Source organism: Quercus lobata, chromosome 5, assembly GCF_001633185.2.
Source record: "Quercus lobata isolate SW786 chromosome 5, ValleyOak3.0 Primary Assembly, whole genome shotgun sequence".
NCBI lineage: Eukaryota > Viridiplantae > Streptophyta > Magnoliopsida > Fagales > Fagaceae > Quercus > Quercus lobata.
Window position 1 is genome coordinate 71,796,160 of NC_044908.1, and position 23,318 is coordinate 71,819,477.

The window sequence follows — 23,318 nt, forward strand, 5'->3', positions numbered from 1 at the left end:
GGGCTAAAGTTTAAAAGGGATGGTGAAGGCTCAGTGTGCTAGGATGATGCCTTTGAGAAGAGGTGATGGATTCCTAAAAAGGATGAGAAACTGACAGTTTACAACTTTACATTAACAACATGGCATTTGGAATTGGAGTTAGAATCTAAAACCTTATGGTAGGAAATATGTAAATGTTCAATTTCAATGAATAAAAACTCAAGTCATAAAATTTTCATGGTTGTTTGCAGTTGTTCCTTTGAATGATTATTTGATTTTAAGTTTTCTTTCAATCTTTTCTTTTAGGTTTGGTAAGGTCCAAGAAGAGTCGTTCACTTATCCAAAAAAGGTCTGGGAAGAGTTGTAGACTTTTTTGGATGAATTATGTGGAAACTTTTGCAAATAAGATGAAACTATACTCAAGCTTTATAAAGTTTTATTCATTTGAAAACTATTTTATCAAATTTAGTTTGTTAAATTCTGATTAAGATGAATGGATAATTCAAAACAATGAGTACACTTATTTTTTATTTGTTCCTTTTAAATGTTGTTACACACAATATATTTATATATTGATTGCTGCATCATTATTATGTGATAAAAGTCTTTCCAGGTATCATTTGGCTGCCACATCTATAAAACCCTAAAACTTAATACCACATGCAAAACATGTATAAGCTTCAACATCAATGATGCACCAATAGTGATTAAAGCTTGCAAGGTATTCCATAATTATTATGAAGTTAGCAAAAAACTTGGTAAAATTGTTGATGTCTGTTTAGGTTTTGTGCAAATGTGATTTTTACTTGATATTGCTTGCTGAAAACGAATGGGGGGATTGCCTTGTGGTTCATCTTGAATTGGCTTGAGTTTTCACTTTTTATTTTATTTTTCAAATATAAATAAAACTATGATAGTTCATGTAAAATTAAAAACCTTTAATGTATAAACTATACTTTCATAAGATTTTTCCGTGCATCACACGGGTTAACGACTAATTGTGAATAAAAGTTGTATCAAAACTTACTCTGTGTGTGGCTTGAGGATGTGTTCTTATTTAAACCAATCTATTAATGTATAAATATACAATCAAGTTTCGGAACAATTATAAGTGTATAACTTTCCTTATACAATTTCCTTATTGAAATGACAAATTCTTATTAAATCTTATTATTTGGACTCACCGCTATTTTAACTTTTTTATAATAAAATTTCTAATCCGCAAGATTTGTTTAGGGTTGAGACTTGAGTTTTTTTTTTTTTTTTAACATAAAGCCGAATCAGCCAGTATCAAAGCCTCCACTGTTTGTCCTCAAAAAAAAATAAATAAATAAAGCCTCCACTGTTTCTCCCAAATCACGGCAGGGTTTATATAGGGTTGAGAGTGTTTTCTTTTTTTACTTAAAACCGAATCAGCCAGGTATCTTAGGGTTGAGAGTGTTGTTGTTGTTGTTTTTTTTTTTTTTCAGGTAAAGCCGAATCAGCCAGGTATCAAAGCTTCCACTGTTTCTCGAGTCCAAATCTTCTGTCTCATTAATTATGCTCCATTTCATGTTTCACCAATAAAATTTGGACAGCTAGCTTCTCTCATTAAATGAGATAACTCTCATTTTAACACTCATGTTACTTAAACGTTAACGTTAAAATCCCTTTCTTTTTTTTCTTTTTGTTCTTCCGCAACTTTATTTCATTTTTGTTCCGGCTTTTGGTTTCTTTTTTTTCTCTTCTCCATGGGGTTTGTCTCTTGCCGCAGCTTTTGGGATTGATTTGGACTCTTCCCCTTTTTTTTCTTCCGCAACTTTAATTTCTTCTCTGTTTTGGCTTTTGGTTTTTCTTTTTTTCTCTTCTCCATGTGGTTTGAGTCAACAAGAACTCTTTTGAGCTTTGTTTCTTGCCGTAGCTTTTGTTTTTGATTTGGACTCTTCCCTCTATTGTCTCATTATATTCCTTTCTCCCAAAGTGTTTCTGGCTTTTGCTTTTGTTTTTGTATGCCACAGAGGTTCCTTTTGTCCGGTGCAGATTTGTTTCAACTTTTGAGAGACTTCTGCTGAAACAAGCAACCTTCAAGGCTTTCAAGGTTTCTTTTTTTTCTCTTCTCTATGTGGTTGACGTCTCAAGTGTTCATCTTCATCCTCACTTCGCCCCAGTTACAAACACATCCTCACTTCATCTTCAAGTGTTCATCTGCTTCTATTGGTTTCCACAAAACAAAAACAACATAGTTATTTTTTTTAATAAACAACATATATATATATACACACACACGTTAGACACAAACTCACACAAATATAAAAAAGTTGTTATAAATCCTAAAATAAATTAAAAAAAGAAATTTATTTACATTAAACCAAAAGAAGAGGACTTACTTTGTGACTGAACAATACATACAAGCCTTGTAGGTTGCTTGTTGCAGTAGGAGCCTCTCAAAAGTTGAAACAAATCTGCACCTATAGGAGAAAAGGACCTCAGCGGCATATAAAAACAAAAGCAAAAGCCTGGTTTTGACTGTGGGAGAAAGGATTACAATGAGACAAAATAGGAGAAGAGTCCAAATCAATCCCAAAAGCTGCGGCAAGAGACAAACCACATGGAGAAGAAAATAAAAAAAGAAACCAAAAGCCGGAACAGAGAAGAAATAAAGCTGCGGAAGAAAAAAAAGAAGAGAATTTTAAAGTTAACGTTTTAGTAACGTGAGAGTTAAAGTCAATGTTATTTCATTTAATGAGAGAGGTTAGTTGTCCAAATTTTATTAGTGGAGTATGAAGTGGAGCATAATTGATAAGACAGAATATTTGAACTCCTGTTTCTCACCAAAATCATGGCAGTTTTAAGACAAGTAGTGAGAACAACTATGGCCACGATCAAAAACCTATACCCTTCGCGTCTTCACTCAAGTCACCTTCCTTGTCGTCACTACCATAGTATGTGTGCTTCTCTACCTCTTAGACCTCCATCATTATAAATACTCCATTCATTACCTTCGTCTTCTTTTTTTCTTCTTCTTTTTTTCTTTTAACTCTATCTTATTGCCGTGATTCTCTTTTCCGCATCATTTTTTTTTTCCCGGTAGTCGACATTGTGTTTAGTGGTTTACAGCTTGCAATTTTAAGTTGGTAATTGACTATTGCAGAGCCAATTAAGTGCCGTAGTAAATCTAAATCTAATGCATCTGATGTTCGGCCACAAAGGTCGAATGATTATGAAATATCTGATATATTACCTGCTTGGGCTGGTTGGCTTGGATCTATAGCGGTAGGAATAGTCTTGGCCGTTGATACAAAGGTTTGTGCAAATTTATTTCTTTCTTTTTTGGTATTGCCTTTGTTAGACATTAGGTATTGAGTGTTTATTCCTAAAAAAAAAAAAAAAGTATTGAGTGTTTAGAAGTCTTTTTTTGGCATTTATTTTTATTAACTTTTTTGAGAATCTGTTAATATATGTTGAAGATGCTACAAATTTTATCACACAAGTCATATAAATAAGTGTGGCTTCAAATTAAAAAACCAGTTTATTTCACTATTTAGTTTATTTTTTATACTATTCATGGGCCCAACTGTTCTTTTTGATACTATTCATAAGTCTTATTATACTATTTTAATAAAATAAATAGATTACAAACAGATCATAAATGTATTGATTTTTTAACCTAAACAATCACAATTATTGCCCTATTAATTTATAAACTGTTTATAGTACAAGTGAAAGTAATAGTAGTAGTAGTATTTTCCTTCCAAAAAAAAAAAAAAAAAAATCTAAAAAGTACCCCTCAAGTTAGCTGAGCTCATTCTCCCCTAGTATAGGAGCTCTCTCTCTCGTTTCCTTGCGAGTTCTCTCCCTCAAATCTACTGAGGGTTTGTCTTTTAGTTTTTACTGAACCGGTTCTGTGACTATGGCTGAAGAGGTAATCAGTAGTATGGAGAAAATGACGTTGACGTTGGAAGAAGAGGAGGTAATAGAGATATCGGATGAGGGGCGAAGGGAAGAAATAGTTGATTGCTCGCTGAGTCTTATAGGGAAATTTCTCACATGTAAACCATTCAATAAGAAGGCAGTGCAAAACACGTTGAAGAGAGCATGGGGAATGGAAGTGGGAGTCCAGATTGTGGAAGTAGGATCCAATCTGTTCCAGTTCAAGTTCAAATCTGAGTTTGACCTGGACAGAGTATATAATGGAGGCCCTTGGTCCTTTGATAACCAAGTCCTCATGCTTCAGGGGTGGCAACCGAGGATGACTGCAGCCAATGTTAAGTTTGAATCTGTGGCTTTATGGGTTCAAATATGGGGAGCGCCATTTGATATGGCATCTCCAAAAGTAGCGGCAGAGATAGGAGGTAGATTGGGAGAGGTGGTTGAAGTGGAGAGGAAGAAGTCACAAGACACAGAGTTTTTTCATGCGAGTGAAGGTGGCGCTACCAACGGCAAAACCGTTAAGAAGAGGTGCGTATTTGAGTGGCTCGGACGAACAACGTACATGGGTGTCCCTAAAGTATGAAAGGCTCCCATTGTTTTGTTATTGTTGTGGATTGCTGGGGCATGATATAAAACACTGTGCCAAGTTCTTTGTGCTGAAGAAGAATAGTAGTGAAGTCACATGCCAATATGGTGAATGGTTAAAGGCTAGTGGAGGGCGGAATAGGTCTCCTCCAAGGAAAACAACGGGCAAACCGGGACATCAGTCCGGCGAGCCTGAAGGAGAACGGGTCGCTAACGGTGGATGACAAGGAGATGACGGTATCTTGGATCACCGTTAAACGGGAATCAAGGGTCAGTCAAGAACGGATAACGTAAATCATGGGATTTTTCCGAATTTGGGGGATGTGGGTGCCGTAACGGAAGGGGCTGATATGGAAAGTATGGGTATGGGATTACATGTAGCAGTTACGAACACAATTGGATCCGAGTCAGAACTTGTAAACGTCAATGTTAGTGTTGAAACGAAGCTTGTAGAAGCCAACTTAAACATGTCACGTCTTGTGCACATGATAACTAAAGAGCATGCAAGATTTGGGCCGCCAGAAATTAAAACAAAGCCCACTTGGACAAGGATAGCTCGGATGGAGTGTGGGCCCAAGAATATAGACTTTGCACCAACTAAACCTACGTTAGGAAAAAGATTAACGCCATGCGAGGATGCCGTGGCTGTACTGGGAACTGGAAGCAGGGAGAAGAAGAGAAGCAAGACTCAGAATGAAGCTCAGAACAATGAAACGGCAGGGGTGTTGGAACACCCTTACCGAACACCATGAGGCTACTAGCTTGGAACTGCCAAGGGCTTAGGAACCCTTGGACAGTTCGTAGCCTTCACAATCCGGTGAGGGAGCAAGTTCCCACCGTGTGCTTCTTAATGGAGACATGGTTAGATAAGGATGGTTTTGATGATAAGTGCAGAGAACTACCATTTTAGAATAAGCTTATAGTAAAGAAACCAAACTGTGGTGGTGGGTTGGCTCTTTTATGGAAGACACAGGTTCAGTTGGATGTTGTGAATTACACGGATCATCACATACTAGCGAAAGTTGTGGAGGATGACGGTTTTGAATGGATGTTAACCTGTTTCTATGGGTGGCCGGAGACAAGCTAGAAAAAGAAGTCATGAGCATTGTTATCCCACCTCTCAACATTTGTTCGAGGGCATTGGTGCTGTATTGGCGATTTTAACGCTATTCTTCACTCTAATGAAAAGCAAAGTAGGTTCCCACCCCAATTCAATCAGATGGATGAGCCCAGGTTGGCCTTGGATGAGTGTAACTTAGCAAATTTGGGGTTTGTTGGATACCCGTTTACATGGAATAACAAACGACTAAGGGATGCAAATACAAGGATGCGGTTGGATCGGGCTGTAGCTAATTTGGGGTGGAGAGAAAAATTCCATGCAAGCACGGTGACACATCTCTACTCTCATGCTTCTAATCATCGACCTTTGATGTTACAAACTAGTGTGGGGTGGAGGAAGCAGTATAGAAACTCTCGTGCTTTCCGGTTTGAAGAGGCGTGGTTGCTTTGGGAGGATTGTGAAAAAACGGTACAAGAATCTTGGGGCAATGTTGGGAGTGCTCTTTCAGGGCTTAATAGAACAAAGGAGAAGATTAACAGATGTGGAGCGGACTTGGCAGCTTGGGGGGCATTAAAAACACAGCCAGCCACTGAGGGAATAAAAAAGCTCCAAAAGCAGGTTGAGGAACTCAGCAGGAAGGAGGCAACGGTGGAGAATGGTTCAGTCCTATTGGAAACAAGTAAGAAACTTGATGATTTACTTCTCAAACAAGAAATTTATTGGGCTCAACGTTCTCGGATATCTTGGTTGAAACATGGTGATAAAAACACCAAATTTTTTCACTCCAAGGCCTCACAGAGGTGGCGGAGGAACATGATTAAGGGAGATAGAGATCAACAAAATAATTGGGTGGAAGAAATTGAAGACATTGCTGGAGTGGCGACAGAATATTTTGAGAATATTTTTAAATCAAGTTCATGTGACAGGATGGAAGAATGCCTAAGTGCAGTACAGCACAAAGTGACCTCAGAAATGCAGGAAGTACTGTCCATGGAGTATAGTGCTGAAGAAGTCAGAGTGGCATTGTTCCAGATGGGGCCAACAAAAGCACCGGGTCCCAACGGTATGAACGCTCTTTTTTATCAGAAATTTTGGCATGTGGTTGGTGATGATGTGATTGCTGCTGTGTTAAACTTTTTAAATTCTGGTAACATGAATCCTGATATAAATTACACTTATATTGTTCTCATTCCAAAAGTTAAATCTCCTGAAAAAATGTCAGATTATAAACCCATTAGCCTATGTAATATTATTTATAAGATTATTTCCAAAGTGATGGCTAACAGGCTTAAACAGATACTTCCTCAATTGATTTCTCATTCACAGAGTACCTTTGTCCCGGGTCGCCTGATTACAAATAATGTGCTTGTGGCATACAAGACACTCCATTCTATAAATTGTAGGAAATCAGGCAAGAAAGGATCCTTAGCATTGAAGCTGGATATTAGCAAAACTTATGACCGGGTTGAGTGGGATTTTCTCAGGAACATAATGATCAGGTTAGGCTTTCCTGAGGTGTGGATTGATAGGGTGATGTGTTGTGTATCTTCATCATCCTTCTCAATTCTCATCAATGGCAAAGCTTACGGAAATATTACCCCAACAAGGGGTTTGAGGCAAGGCGATCCCCTTTCACCCTACTTGTTCCTTTTATGTGGGGAGGGATTTATAGCACTTCTGGATAAAGCTGAAGAAGAGGGACGACTTCATGGGGTTTCGATTTGTCAGAGAGCTCCAACCATATCCCACCTTTTATTTGTTGATGATTCCTTACTGTTTTGCCAGGCCAACCAGGATGATGTACGATGTATTTCAAGCTCTCTTCAGTTATATGCAGCCGCTTCTGGGCAATGTATCAATTTTGAGAAATCCTCAATCTTCTTTAGCAACAACACGAAGGAGGAGGTAAGGGAACAAATAAAAAGGGAGTTAAGGGTAAGGGAGGTTGATCAGTTTGAGACTTACTTAGGGTTGCCTACTTTGGTTGGAAGGGCAAAATATCAAACTTTTTCTTTTTTGAAGGATAGAGTTTGGAAGAAGATTCAAGGTTGGAAAGAAAAATTACTTTCTAGAGCTGGTAAGGAAGTATTAATTAAAGCGGTTGCCCAATCTATCCCTACCTATACAATAGGAGTATTCCTTTTACCGATCAAGCTTTGCAATGAACTTAATGCAATGTGTGCTAGATTTTGGTGGGGCCAGATTAGAGATGAGAAGAAAATTCATTGGAAGAGCTGGAGTGCATTATCCAAATCTAAAAAGGAAGGAGGAATGGGATTTAGAGATTTGAGAAATTTCAACCTTACGATGCTAGCAAAACAAGGGTGGAGATTGCTCCAAGACCAAGGCTCTTTGCTATATGAGTGCTTTAAAGCACATTACTTCCCACGGTGTAGCTTCCTTGAAGCTTTAGAGGTGCCTAATAGCTCTTATATATGGAAGAGTTTAATGGCTGCTCAACCTATCTTAAAACATGGGTGTTGTTGGTGAGTTGGAGATGGGGCTTCCATATGGGTCAAATGGATACTTAATCACCCAACAAATAGTATTCTCTACCCACCATTAGAGGAGGTGTGGGAATGGCGAGTGGCTGACCTTATTGATTGGAGGAGCAAGATATGGGACCGGGAGTTCATTGAAGCTAATTTTCATATGGAGGATGCCAAAGCTATTTTAAGCATGCCATTGAGCCGTAAAAATGCAGCTGATCTGCTCATGTGGCTGCATTCAAAAAATGGAGAATATTATGTGAGATAAGGGTATAACATTGCTAGAGAAATAGCTAGACAAGAGGCTGGTATGGAGGAGTGCTCTAGGGATGTTTATGGAAGTCCGGCTTGGAGGCACTTGTGGAAACTACACCTTCCAAACAAAATAAAAGTTTTCGGGTGGAGGACCTGTCAAAATGTGTTACCAACTCGGGAGAATCTGGCTTGGCGCAGAGTAATCTCAGATGATGGATGTGATTGTTGTAAAAGGAACTCGGAATCTGTCCTTCATGCTCTATGGCAGTGCAGGGTGGCGCAAGATGTATGGGCTGGGAGCTTGAGGAGATTGCAGAAAGCTAAAACCGGGCAAACAGAGTTCATGCAGCTGGTGGTGGATTTCATCATCAATCTGCCAAGTGAAGAGCAAGAGTTATTTTGGGTTCAGTGTTGGATGATCTGGAATCAGCGCAACTCGGTGCTGCATGGAGGTAAAATACAGAACCCAGCACTCTTAAACAAACGTGCAAAGGAGTACTTGGATGAGTTCAGGGGATCGCAGGCTCAGTTGGCTGTTTCGACTAATCCGCGACCGGTGCAAGTTTGGAGACCTACCACAGGATCGGTGTTTAAACTCAACTTCGATGCGGTGGTCTTTGCTTGTACAAGATCATCAGGTGTGGGTGTTATTATTAGGAATAGCTTGGGAGAGGTGATGGCTGGCCTGTCAGCTTGGGGTCCGGCAGTAGCAAACAGTGAAGAAGAAGAGGTGTTGGCGTGTCGGAAAGCGGTTGAGTTTGCCATGGATGCGGGGTTCACGGACTTGGTGATCGAGGGGGATAATGCAGCGGTGATGAAGGCTATTGCTTCCCCACAGTTGGACAGATCAAGGCTTGGACACATATATGATGATATCCGGACGTTAGCTGCTGGGTTTAGAAGCTGTTCTGTTGGATGTATTAAGAGGAGTGCCAACTCCGTGGCTCATAGCCTTGCACGTTTTGCTAGTCACTTAGATGAGGAACTTGTATGGCTTGAGGAATCCCCACCCCCAGCCCTTGATGCACTGTACTTGGATGCTAGTCATTTTGAATGATGAATGAATATATTGGTTTGGCTTCAAAAAAAAAAAAAAAAAAGTTAGTTGAGCTCACAAATATGTGTTTCTTTTTTCAAGTGTGTACTTTGCGAGCAGTAAGCATTTACTATGTCGAGGCTGCAATCTTTGAATTGATTTTGATGTTAGCTTTCTGCAGGCTGCTGACAAATCTCCTTTGCCATCAAAATCTTCTCCAAGTTATGGGGAAAATGCTAAGAAAGAACAACAGCGAATGTCTGAGGAAAATGCCGAGGAAGAACAACAGCGAATGTCTGAGGAAAATGCCGAGGAAGAACAACAGCCAATGTCTGAGGAAAATTCCAAGACTGAACAACAGCGAATTGAAGAGTTACTTAGAAGTAAAGGAATGAAACAAGGTCTATATCCCCGCATATCTGTTGCCAATAAGGGCCAAAAGGTTAGTGCATTTACTTACTATGGAAAATTATATAGCGTTAAGTATGGGTTATGTAGTGGCTCGTAAATTATTAGCCATTAGGGAAACAACTTCAGGTTTGATCATTTCTTTGTTTTTTGGGGGAACGTAAATTATTACTAATGGTGAAGGAAAAGTTTAATATATATAAATAAGTGCTTTGTAAGAGTCTTGTAGTAATAACATAGTGAAGTTATATATCTATATAATTGTAGTGATAACAGGGTAAAACAACTAAACTTGCTTCTCTAAGACTAAGATCAATTTCATTGAAAACATTTTCTATCGGTTCAATAATTTTGTATTTATTGCAAAAGTAGATTTTATACGAGCTTGATTCACATATATTTTTTGAAAAAAATTAAAATGAAGTTTTAATGCAGTTCCATTTCATGTAAACAATCATAGTAGAGGAGTATTTCAAAATATATTTGACAGAAACCTATGATGCATTATAGGTCAGCATCAAATTCCTAATTCCTCTTGGTTGTGAAGTTTCACAACTAATTGGAAACCTTGTTTCAAGTCTTGGACTGAAGGTTGAAGGGGGAAGTGGAGGATCAGATATGTTATTGCGTGCTTCGGAAAGGTTTAGTAATTTGTAGTGTCCTTCATCTTTCTTGTACTCAATAACTTTGAGCTCATGCCCTCCGTTGTACTTAATTTAAGCCAACGCATCTATGTTAATCATGGGCATTACATGAAGTGTACTAAATAATGTTTTCTGGTTCTTGTGACCTATTCCAGTGCAGGTACTTGGCAATTAACACTTACTCGTCCAGGAAAACAAGTGCAAGTTGAAAAGGATCTTGGACAGTCAAAAGATATAAATGCACATGATGGGGATCTATGCATCCTTATATCTGGTTCACTCAACTCAGAAAAACCTGTTAGTACTTTTTTTTTATTTTTTTTTATAATTATGAAACTATTATCCTAACAAGTTTTAATTTGATTTCTATGCTGATTTCTATGCTTATTACTTAGTTTATAGAAATGAAGAATTGGTCAATTATGAGAATTTCCTTATCGGTTAGCATAAATTGCAGCAAATTGAATTCATAAAGCAGGGGCGCTTGAGTTCCAAAGAGCTTGAAGCTTTTGTATCTGTTTTAGGATTAGCCGGTGGAAATTTGGGACAAAATTGTTCATTTGGAAGAAAACCTCAGGAAGGTGCTGTACGTGTACAATCTGCAGACAAATCGATTGCTCGCCTTGAGTCAATGGGAGTGAAAATTTATGGACTCGATGTTTCTTCCTCGGACATCAACACATCATGGGGCAATCTTGTTGAGTATGATCAGCAAAAACGGTATGTGAAGGACCAGGGTGCATTGCAGCTATTGTTGCTATATTTTCAATATAATTTTGCATAATATTCTATTTGTGAATACTATTCCATTACTAACAATGAAAACTATCGGCAGAATCATTATCATAGTTAGGTGGAATCTCATAATAATTAAGAATAGGCAACAGATGTGAAAATAATCGCCCCTTTCATCTATAAGTGTTTCTTTGTCCTTTTGACTTATAATGTAGTCAGGCTGCCTATTACACAATGATTTATTTTGACCACAATGTGTTCGGATCAGTTTCTTACTTATCCCAAAAAAAAATTTTTAAAAAAAGTGTTTCAGATCAGTGGCATATTTTGGTAATCCATCTTAAGCATGAAAACTAAATCTTGTATATGCATTGGATAAGGACTAGGTGGTGCATGAACTATCCCTTTGAAGGGCCGGTTAACTTATGTCAGTTGAAGTCCTTTTTAGTTTGATTATGTGTAATATCATCTGTTTTCTGCTTTCAACATGCCTACATATTAGTTGTCTTTTTTTCTAAGGTTGTTTTCAAGTATAAATTTATCTCTGCTACTCTTTATACGAGTGCTTATGTATAGCTACCGCTGATTGCTTGTTGTGTAGAGAGATAGAGGATACAGTACTGTTGGCTCTGCGTAGGCCTGAAGTATATGATGAGATTAATCACGGAACTCGGCGCAAGTTTGAATCAAACAGGCCTCGAGCTGTGCTCTTCGATGGTCCGCCTGGTATGCCATTTAACCCCAAAATAAGTTAACGAGTGATCATGTTTGAATTGATTTTCTTATATAGAATATAAGAAAAATTCATTCCCCCTCCTTTATCATTTTGAGTAAAGTTTCTAGTACATAGGAAAAAAGTGAACTAGATTTTGAGGCATCTGAATTGATGTTGTAATGTGTGATAACAATAAAGGAATAAGTATCGTGAAATGTGAGATTAAAAGCCCTTGAAATGCAAAAATGAGTATTACAAAATCAATCAAAATCTCCCCTACATTCAGTAATTTATCACTGTTCAAATTTTTACAAAATGCTAGAGTGACATTTAGAAATAGATTACTACTGTAGCACATGCAAATCCCTCTTAGTTTATTTGCCCCTCTCTATTGCATGGCTGAGAGTTATTCTTTTATTATTTTCTATAAATTCTTCCTTTTTCTCTTTCAAAAATGTGGTTATTCTCTTTCTCTTAATTTTTTATTTTTTCTTTCAACTCTATTTTATATTAATGAATCATTGTTGTGAGGACACGATTCGTGACGAACCTAAACAGTGTTGGATTCGCACGTGAAAAGGCCCAGACAATGTCATTTGTAGAGCGTGGGTTTGAAAGGCTAGGCCTTGATCGACAGGCGGTGGGTTTTTTGTGGTGTTCATACAAGGTTAAGTTTTCCTTCACCCCTGGAGTCTTTCTCCTGGAGGTGGGCTGGGAGGCTCTGGTTTTTGGCCATTTTTCCCAGCCCCCCAGTTGGTGCACCTTCCTTTTTATTATATAGTCCGTCTTGGTTGATCCTGACCCTCCACTTGTAGGTCAGGCAGGAGCTTATTTCTGTATCCATCCCATCAACCGTCCCGTCTAACTTTCTATTAGTTGCATGGATCAAAGTTTACACCGTCCAAACGTCTTTTCTCATTAATCAGTTCTGGGTATTGGCAGGTGCATTTACTGAAGAGGGGACGCATTTTCCTTGGTCCAATTTCACACCCTGCTTCCCTATGGGCCCCATTCCGTTCACATCCCCTTGAGGGGGCTGTTTGGGGATTGCCTACACCATGATGTTGGTCTTCCCATTGAAGCTCTGGAAGGCCGAGGACAGGGTAAGTTCTCAGCCGTTCCCCTTGCTACCCCGGCCACTGATCATTCGTCTTCGACAAGATACCTCCTCGGCACGGGCCCTGGGCCCAGATAGAGTTTGGGCCGGATTGCAGACCTCTCGGACCCACAATAGCCCCTCAAAATCCTGCTATTCCGTCTCCTCGGACAGATAGGAGGGTTTTGATGACATCAGGGATCTGCCAATGCCTATCAATCCTTGTCATCTATCGATTCCCGAGGTTTTTCACCTGCCCAAGGCACGTTACTAGAGCCGTTGGAAGGCGAAACGTGGCCTCATTAAATACGGGCGGCTTTGTGCTTCCCACGTTCAACGGTGTGATGGAAATCGAACGGTGGTGATCTCCTGGCCTCTTTGGGCGGGAAAAAGGGCGTGCAGTTTACCCTAGAAAGTATAAAAGATTTTTTGGAGATAGATCCGTCCCTCCAGTTCTGTACTTAAGAGTTTTAGTGCGTGTATCCTGGGTTCATCTGAACTTCCGCCCAAATTCAAGTCTATCCCTACCTCCATTAACTCGCGTTTTTTCTTTTCTGAGTTTATTTCTCTTTGGCTCCCTTTCTTTTCCGTCGCGGGTTAGGTTTGTTTTAGTAAATGACAAAGGCGACTAAATTGAGATTGAGGAAGTTGGTCGATACTGAAGAGGCGATGAATAAGTTCATCGTTGATTATAGGATTCCCCCCAACGTAAGTCTGGAGCACTGTAAGATGAGGGAATGGCACATTAAGAGGGGAACGGGCGCGGTTGTAATTCCCGTCCTCGCCTTTGTAGAAGGAGGTATGAGAATCCCTATGGGGCCAGTGACGAGGGGTTACCTCAGGCATTTCCGTTTAGCCCCTACCCAGTGCGCCGGCAACGTTTTTAGGATTTTGGGTTGCGTGGACGCTTTAAATGAGAAGATGGGTTTAAGACTGACCCACCATGATGTAAACTGATGCTATAACCTCCAGAAATTGAAAGGAAAAACCTACTACATGAGGTCGAGGGACGATAGGGTTCGGTTGATCCAGTGCCTCCCTGATTCCAACAAGGGACTGAACAAGGATTTCCTTATCATCTCTGGGGAGTGGTATGATGGCGATCCATGCCCCGTAGTAAAAGGAGAACCAGGTGGGGTACTAGGAATGGAAGAGGGATAACCCTTTAAACCATTCTAATCTAATGTCGTTCGATAACTAACCATGCATATATGTTTGTTGCTTTTGTAGATGAACACGCCTATACACGACATTTTCATTTAGTCAATCGGGCGGACTTGGAGACCGTTTTACAAGCGGCGGTTTTTGTGAATGACAGTGATGGCCAAGTCCGTGCAGCTCACAAAATACTAGGGTACCCTCCTGTTCAGAAGTCATTTGGGGACGCAAAGCACGTGATCAGTGCCCGCCGTCCTTGGCTTCCAAAACTTACCGTAGGAAAGAAGGGATTTTTAATCTCCCAGGAGCCAGCTGTCCCCAAGAACATCCCCCAGGTGGGCCCCTCTTCGTCTCATCAAGCAACAGAGGACGAAGGTGAACCAGATCAGCCGGAGGAAGGGTTCGGGGTATTTGACTTAGTCTACCAATCCGAGGACCCTCCTGGTGACCTAGGTGACCCAGCCTTGTCCGAGGCGGAATTGTCGTTAATAGGCACCTCTTCTCAAGCCGAGATGGGAGTCAAGAGAATACCTTTAACCCCCCTTCTCCAACTCCTCGAGGACCAACCAGGGAAGGATAGCCAGGAGGCACCACAACCCAATGCTCCTCCTCCACCACCTCGGCCCCTTACAATCCAAACCAGGTCATCCTCCACCAAGTCTTAGCCACAATCCACCCACCCCGAACCTCCCACCTCCTCCCAACCAGCTCGGTCTCCTCGACCTGAAGGTGCTGATTCCAAGAGAAAGAGGAGCCCCAAGGGCAAGGACATTGTGGACGAGGGAAAATCCCAACCTCCTAAGGAGAAGGATGAGACTCCGCGCACAAAACAACTGAAGATCGGACCCCAAGGCAAGGGCAAAGGAACCGCAGTTCAAACCTCTCAAGGCAAGGGAAAAGGAATTGATTCCCAATCCCTACCGAGCGCCTGGCTTCCTGTCCCAATGCTTCACGGGGGTCCATTACTGGAGACGGCCTCTCTGAGGGACCTTGGAGACGGCGAGGGTGGCTATGTAGCGGATGCATTAGGGAGAACCATGTTACTCCCTAATGACATGGATGAGCTGAGGAGAATGAGGATGCAGGAGGTTTTTCTCAGTACTAAGAGATACTTGGGCATGGTAAGATTTCTTGAAACCTAACACTTTATTAACTCTTGTCACCGGTTTGTCACTTACTACACGTTCATCTTTCTTGACAGGCTCTCCAGGCAACCTATAGGATGGAGGAAGAAGTGCATGACAGGAGTAAGGCGGCCGAGAACGAACGCAAGAAGCGCATAACGGCCTCAAAGATTCTCGAAGCTTCTGAAAAGGAATTTGCCAAAGTCAAGGATGACTTAACAATAACTACCCGCAAGAGGGATAACGTCTTGGCGGGCCTTGCTAGTGCCCAAAAACAGGCCAATGACCAAACCAAGCGCGCAATTGAAGCCGAGGATCAGCTGCGAATAGCCAAAGATCTGATCGAGGATTTAAATAAGCAGCTGGCCGCGACTCTGCATGAGAAAGGAGTGGCAGAATATGCCTGTGATGAAGCCGTAAGGGCAAAGCAGGAGGCCGAGTTTGCCAGGAATGAGGCAGAGGCTGCCAAGAATACGGCCGAGAACGATGGTTACAACATGGGAGTAGCCAAAACCCAAGCCACCCTTAAGGCGCAGATTCCTGGAGTGTGCAGGTTTTATTGCTCCCAGGTCTGGGAAGAAGCATTGAAGCGAGCTGGGGTGGATACTTCATCAGATTTGTGGAAGGCGGAGAGCATATTCTACCCGACGGCCATCCGCGAGACCACTTCCACCAGCTCTGCGACCACGGATGATCAACTCGAGGAAGAGGTCACCCCGTCGGAAAACTTACAAGCCAGTGGTTCCTCTAGCAAGGCGCCCAAAAGGGAAAACTTCAGGATGTGATAGAGATATCGCAGCATGCAGATCCTGAGGCACCTACAGAGGTTACTGAGCCCAAGGTTGGCATTCAGGTGTCCAGTACAGAAGAGCCAGCCACACTTGCACAGCCGCCACAGGCCATTCCCCTTACTGTGGTCCCTCAGAGTACCAGTGCTGGCCCTGTTCAGCCTTCCCCAAAAGGGACCGTCATTCCGGGCATCGAAGCTGATCCTGTTCCTATCTCCCAAGATGTGACTGACAAAAAAGCAGAAAAGTAGAAGCCTTGGTTAGGCTTTTGTATTCGTTTCTATTTGAACGATTAACTTGTTTCTTTTCCTTTCACAAACTTCCTAATTTATTGATGGTTTACAAGCATTTGAACATGTATATATGAAATCTTGTTTTTCCTTTTTCCTTCTGGTTACATCGTTAGCCGCCCTCGTTGATGCGCACTATTTGCTTATGAACTCTGCGCTGATTCATTTTAACATGTACAAATAGCTATGCATGCAATACATTTATCATCATGTTCCCCAAACCCTAATTTACTTGCACCCAGAGAGGCTTTAGATTCATTTCTAACCTTCGTTTTACGAAGATATAAGCACCATTTTCGACGTCACGCATAGTAGCTAAGTCTCGCTTAGTGCCTAATTTTCCTCATCCAAGTAGTTGGTTTCCCCATAGGCTTGAGTCCGAGGACCATGCAATGCCCTGGTTCTGTCCAAAACCTAGTTTTCCTCATCCAAGTAGTTGGTTTCCCGTGGCTTGAGTCCGTGGACCATGCAATGCCCTGGTTCCTCATCCAAGTCCCCATAGGCTTGAGTCCGTGGACCATGCAATGTTTTCTGTCCTCCTCATCCAAGTAGTTGGTTTCCTCAGTAGGCCCTTTCTGAGTTTTCCGTAGTTGGTTTCCCCATAGGCTTGAGTCACCATGCAATGCCCTGGTAGTCCCCATAGTTGAGTCCAACCATGCACCTAAAACCTAGTTTTCCTCATCCAAGTAGTTGGTTTCCCCATAGGCTTGAGTCCGTGGACCATGCAATGCCCTGGTCCAAAACCTAGTTTTCCTCATCCAAGTAGTTGATAGGCTTGAGTCCGTGGACCATGCAATGCCCTGGTTCTGTCCAAAACCTAGTTTTCCTCATCCAAGTAGTTGGTTTTCCCATAGGCTTGAGTCCGTGGACCATGCAATGCCCTGGTTCTGTCCAAAACCTAGTTTTCTTTGGCACTGGAACTTGGTTTTACGGGAGTTAGCTCCTCGGCCAAGCCCCTAGAATTATTCGCGCGATTAACGCTGACAAACGTAGCCCCTAATCAAGAAGCATAACCCCTAACGGAACTTTACACTGAAACTCTATAACCAATTGTTAGAAATAAAAAAGGAACTATTTCAACCTACCGCCTATGCCAACACACAAGTCTTTCCCACAGACGGCGCCAATTGTGAGGACACGATTCGTGACGAACCTAAACAGTGTTGGATTCGCACGTGAAAAGGCCCAGACAATGTCATTTGTAGAGCGTGGGTTTGAAAGGCTAGGCCTTGATCGACAGGCGGTGGGTTTCTTGTGGTGTTCATACAAGGTTAAGTTTTCCTTCACCCTTGGAGTCTTTCTCCTGGAGGTGGGCTGGGAGGCTCTGGTTTTTGGCCATTTTTCCCAGCCCCCCGGTTGGTGCACCTTCCTTTTTATTATATAGTCCGTCTTGGCTGATCCTGACCCTCCACTTGTAGGTCAGGCAAGAGCTTATTTCTGTATCCATCCCATCAACCGTCCCGTCTAACTTTCTATTAGTTGCATGGATCGAAGTTTACACCATCCAAACGTCTTTTCTCATTAATCAGTTCTGGGTATTGGCAGGTGCATTTACTGAAGAGGGGACGCATTTTCCTTGGTCCAATTTCACACCCTGCTTCCCTATGGGCCCCATTCCGTTCACATCCCCTTGAGGGGGCTGTTTGGGGATTGCCTACACCATGATGTTGGTCTTCCCATTGAAGCACTGGAAGGCCGAGGACAGGGTAAGTTCTCAGCCGTTCCCCTTGCTACCCCGGCCACTGATCATTCGTCTTCGGCAAGATATCTCCTCGGCACGGGCCCTGGGCCCAGATAGAGTTTGGGCCGGATTGCAGACCTCTCGGACCCACAATTGTGATTTTTAAAACTCTATTTTGGGTTCATACGTTTTAGTATTATATTGTTTAGTTCCCCATCACAAATAGTCTCTCTCTCTACGATAAAATTTAGAAAATAAATTATACATATTTAGTATAAGTTTGATATGAGTTTTGATTATCATGATAATTTCTTTTAATAAAATGAATAATTTATTTAAATAAAACTTAAACATAAATACATATATGTATATATTTATTTATTTATTTATTTATTTTTCTTAAATGTATCATCAACCCCATGCAATTCATTTAAAAGTAACAACGATAAAACAAATGAATAACTGCCTTTAATATTACATTTGTATATTCATAGCTTTTATGTTTAGAAATACTTTCACTTAAATTTAACCTTATCGAAGTTGACTGAAATGCTATATTAATATGGCTCAACAAAAGCATAACAAGAATAAATGCTATACTTAAAATTTTGGATATTACAAATCTGACACACACACACACACATGTCTTTTCACTTAGATTAGGTGCTTTCAACCCAAACATGTCTTTTCCCATGTGCACAAAAATAGATCGAAGTGGACAAAAATAAACTAAAGTGATTTGAATGGACCGAATTAGACCAAATGGAACAAAGTGGACCAAATGGATTGAATAGGAACAAGGTGGAACGAATATGAGCGTATAGGAACAAAGTGAACAGAATGGACCAATGAACTGAAGTGGACAAAATAGGACCAAAGTGGTCTGAATAGAATCAAAGTGGACAAAATGGACCAAATAGGATCAAATGGCCCGAATAGGACTGAAGTGGGTCAAAGTGAACTGAATATAACCAGTATGGACCGAATAGGACTAAAAGGAACCAAAGTAGTTATAATGGACCAAATAGGACCAAAGTAAACTAATAGGACCGAAGTAGACAAAATAGGACCAATGTAGACTGAATAGAGCAAATGTGGACTGAATACACCAAATAAGACTGAAGTGGACTAAATAAGATTGAATGGGCCGAATTGGACCAAATAGAACTTTAGTGGATAGAATGTACTAAACAGGACCGAATAGGAGCAAATTGGACCGAAGATGACAGAATGGACCGAATAGAACCAATGTGGACCGAGAAGACTTTTGAATATTTATCATTTTTATTGCATTTTTAGGGCTCATATTTCTAATTTCTAATATCTATTTCAATATTTTTCTTTGTATTTTTTAAACTCAAATCTAAAGAGTTTAGCCCAAATATAATGAAATTTCATACTTTTCAACCAAAAAATGAATTTTACTTGAAAAGAAAACCTACAAAAAGAATTAATTTAAGGCTCAATTAGTTTAAAATAAATTGAAGGGAAACTGAAATTGACTGAATTGGACCGAGTAGAGTAAATTGGACCCAAGTAAACCTAATTGGACTGAATGGTACCAAAGTAGACCTAATTGTGCCAAATAGAGATTGCTTAATTTTTAGGGAAAATAAATTATCCTCAAAAAAATAAATTGAGAAAAAATTATATATTATATTAAAATACAAAATAATTATTTATTTTCATACATTGCGTGAGTCTGCGACTAGTTTTAATAAAGCTTTATTAAAATTGACCCAACAGCTTTCTAATCTAAAGAAATTTAATGCTAAAGAGATTCAATACTAACTAACGTAGCTTATCAAAGGTGCCAAGATGGCCCACATCAAAATTAAATCACAATTCTTAAAACTCTTGGCATTTAATCTTGTTCCCCCTCTTACTTTTTATTTTGGATTTTTCATTTGGAAACAAATAGTCCAAGAGATGCAATGCAGAATTTTGTAAAGATAGAAGTGATGAAATATATATATATATATATGAGTTCTTGGAGGAACGAAGCAAGGCCTATCTCATAGTTTAAATTTGATGTTCGATACGTTACCGATAATGAATGTTAAATTCAGGTACCGGAAAGACATCTTGTGCTCGTGTTATTGCTAATCAAGCGGTGAGCAACTGGCACTTCATCAACTATTTCAATAGTTTTAATTATAGTTTATCCTTTCTAAATGATCTGTACTCTTTATTTGTAATCACTGATTTTTTTTTTCCTGCTATTATTTTTATTTTTTTATTTTTTGTTGTTTGTGTGTGTGTTGGGGGAAGGGGGCGCTGTTTGTTATACAAGTTAAGTGAGTCATTTGCCATGTGAAAACTGTAGTAAGTTCCCCAAAATATTTCCCGATCTCCATAAAAGTGTAAAACTAGCATATATGTAGTAGATTCTTTTCTGAACCTGCAAATATGAGCTACACTGCACACGGGTCAAATGCTTAATTGACAGGTTTGGATGCACATGAAATGACATACTTTAAAATAGATAAATAAATATACTTAAGATTTTGGCTTTCATCACTACACACAACAATATGAGCCACTTATTTAGGCGCACAAAAACAACAACAACGAAAGAAGTAGATGGTGATGATGAATCACATAATTTTGTCTCTTGCTAATGAACTTAGTTCAATTGGCTACTCCTCCCTTTATAAGTTCTAGTTGACAGGTGAGTTTGTGGGTTCAACACCTATTGCTCATTGGCTGCTTGTGTAACTTACCAATAAAAAAAATAAATAATAAATAAATAAAATAAAATAAAAAACGTTTTATCAGGGTGTGTACTTCAATTTGGACAAACTTTGAATGAGCATGTAGCATTACTTGACAGGGAGTCCCTTTGCTATATGTGCCACTGGAATCTGTCATTACAACGTGGATTGGTGAAAGCGAACGCAACTTAGGAAGAGTGTTCTCGCATGCAAATATGCTCCCAAATGGTGCTATCATTTTTCTTGATGAGGTACTTGAAGCTTTCATTGCTCACTCAACAATGGCCCTCTGTATATGTGTAAACTAGCTTGTATTATTTTCTGTTTCCCCTTTTTTTCTTTTATGCTCCAAGTGTTCTTTATCTTATGCTAAGATTGCTGTTGATGTTGTTAGTTTCTTAATAATATGATATTATTTTCTGTTACAGATTGATTCTTTTGCTACTGCTCGTAATAATCTCAGACTAAGTGAAACTCGCCGAGGACTCTTATCAGTGTTGTTACGGCAGGTGAGCTTAGGTTTTCCATTGCTTTAAACATTGCAGAAAATGAGCCATTTATTATGAGTGGCTGAACTTTTTGGATGTCATGCAGCTATTGCTCTGCCTGTAACATGGTTTTTCCATGCAGATTGATGGATATGAACAGGATAAAAAAATTGATTGTAGTTGGTGCAACAAATAGAAAGCAAGACCTCGATCCTGCTTTACTTAGGTAAGTTGAGGCATTTTTTTCCTCTGTAGATGACAATTGTACCCAAGAGTTGATGGAAATGTGTTCTAACTTTCCTTTTATCTATGTTGTTTCAGCCGGTTTGATACAATGATTACGTTGGCTTACCTGATCAGCAAAGTCGTCAGGCAATAATAGCTCAGTATGCAAAGCAACTAACAGAACCTGAATTAGAAGAAGTTACAAGGGTTACAGAAGGGTAAGTTTGATATAGCTAGGCTCACACATTTTTAAAAAAAAAAAATTATCTGGAATATGCAAAATATCTTCTACTTTAATTAGTTCAATTTATCTCATTCAAGGCTTAAAAAGAAGCTTACACAGTGTCATTTATTTTCCAGCTGCTACTCTTTACAACCTGATCAATGTTGGAATCAAACAATAAGATCCTCTCTTTAATTGAAATTCACTATCATGTGTCCTAGTCCCATTTATTTTCTATATGGCTAAATTCCAACCTACAATAGTGCCATTTATTTTCTAGCTGCTATCTTTTTCTTTCATTTTCTTTTTTTTCGGGAATTTGACCTGATCAGTTTGTTAGATTCATACAATCAGATCCTCTCTTTCAATTTAATTCACCATTATGCGTCCTATGTTCCTCAATATAGCAAATCCTTCCCAACCACATGATCAGATACAGGGATTCTTTCTGCCATGCGTTAAAATAAAAGTAGAAAGATTGTAGAGAATTGAGAAAGAAGCATTGAGAGAGAGGAGGGAGAACACAAGAGGGGTTTCGTGGTTTGACCTGACGGCTTACATCCATGGGTTAAAGCCTTAGATAGCTACATCTTTGAAATATATAAGTGAATTACAAATTATAATGACTTTAATAAGGTTTATATAGAAGTAGTAGGGTTTAGGGTTAGCCTTGAATGGGCTTTACACTAAATTAGGCCTCTTGGGTCATTACACAACAACCAATACAATATTATCTTTAATACCATGCAATCTTAAGCCTACCACTAAATATTTTTGTTTGCATTATTGTTGATTTTCTTTCAACTTTTTCTCGTTCTTGGCCATTCCAGAATGTCTGGAAGGGATATTAGAGATTTTTGTTAACAGGCAGAGCGATCATGGGCATCAAAGGTAATAATCTAGCTCTTCATGACTCTATCTTTCACCTAGTACTAGTCTCTCTTTTTTCTTTCTTTAATTCATGTGTTTATGTGGTCTGATCCATGGTATGTTCACTATTCATTAATGGCTTTTATAGGTAATTCGAGAAGAAGAATCTAAAAATGAAGAACATGATGGGTCTCTTCTTCCTCCTTTGCAAGAATATATTGAGAAAGCCATTTCTCGGCAGAAGGCTTTACATAGTGCTGCATATCAAAAGAAGATCTGAAGTTAGATTTGTTTGGAAGAAAGTTGATAGATGCTTAGAGATGGAGAGTACGTGGAGTAAATCATATATTTCTAGGAGTATACCATAGATTATGATTACAGAAGTAACAAATATACTTAACAAGGAGTAAATTATTAATTCTAGTTAGCTCCACTAGTAAAGTCCCTTGGTTGTATTTATAAAAATAAAAATAAAAACCTTGGTGTAAGATTTATTTTTTTTCTTTTATTAATGAAGTGGAAAAAAAAAACCATTACATATAAAATTAGTTTGAACAACAATGCTAGGGTTATGAGTGACTTTTCGAAGAGCAACTTTATCGGGTTAGATTGAATTGAACAACAAAGCTCCTTACTTGCAATGGTTAACAAAAAGTCACCGACTTAGTGAGCTAAATAAACTTGTTACCCAGCCTGGTCATTGAGTCCAACTACTAAAGTGACAAAGATGCTTAGGACTTTCTTATCAAAAAAAAAAGATGCTTAGGACTTTCGTTATCTACTTGAAATTATCTGTAGTGGTTAAAAATCAACTCTATAACTCAATACAAATAAATTTGTTTATGT

The 23,318-nt window shown here is 39.6% G+C and overlaps 1 pseudogene; it reads left to right on the forward strand.

The window, feature by feature from the left end:
- The first annotated feature begins 5,897 nt into the window (after positions 1–5,897).
- Positions 5,898–22,797, forward strand: LOC115992591 (annotated as a pseudogene).
- The last annotated feature ends 521 nt before the right edge of the window (positions 22,798–23,318 follow it).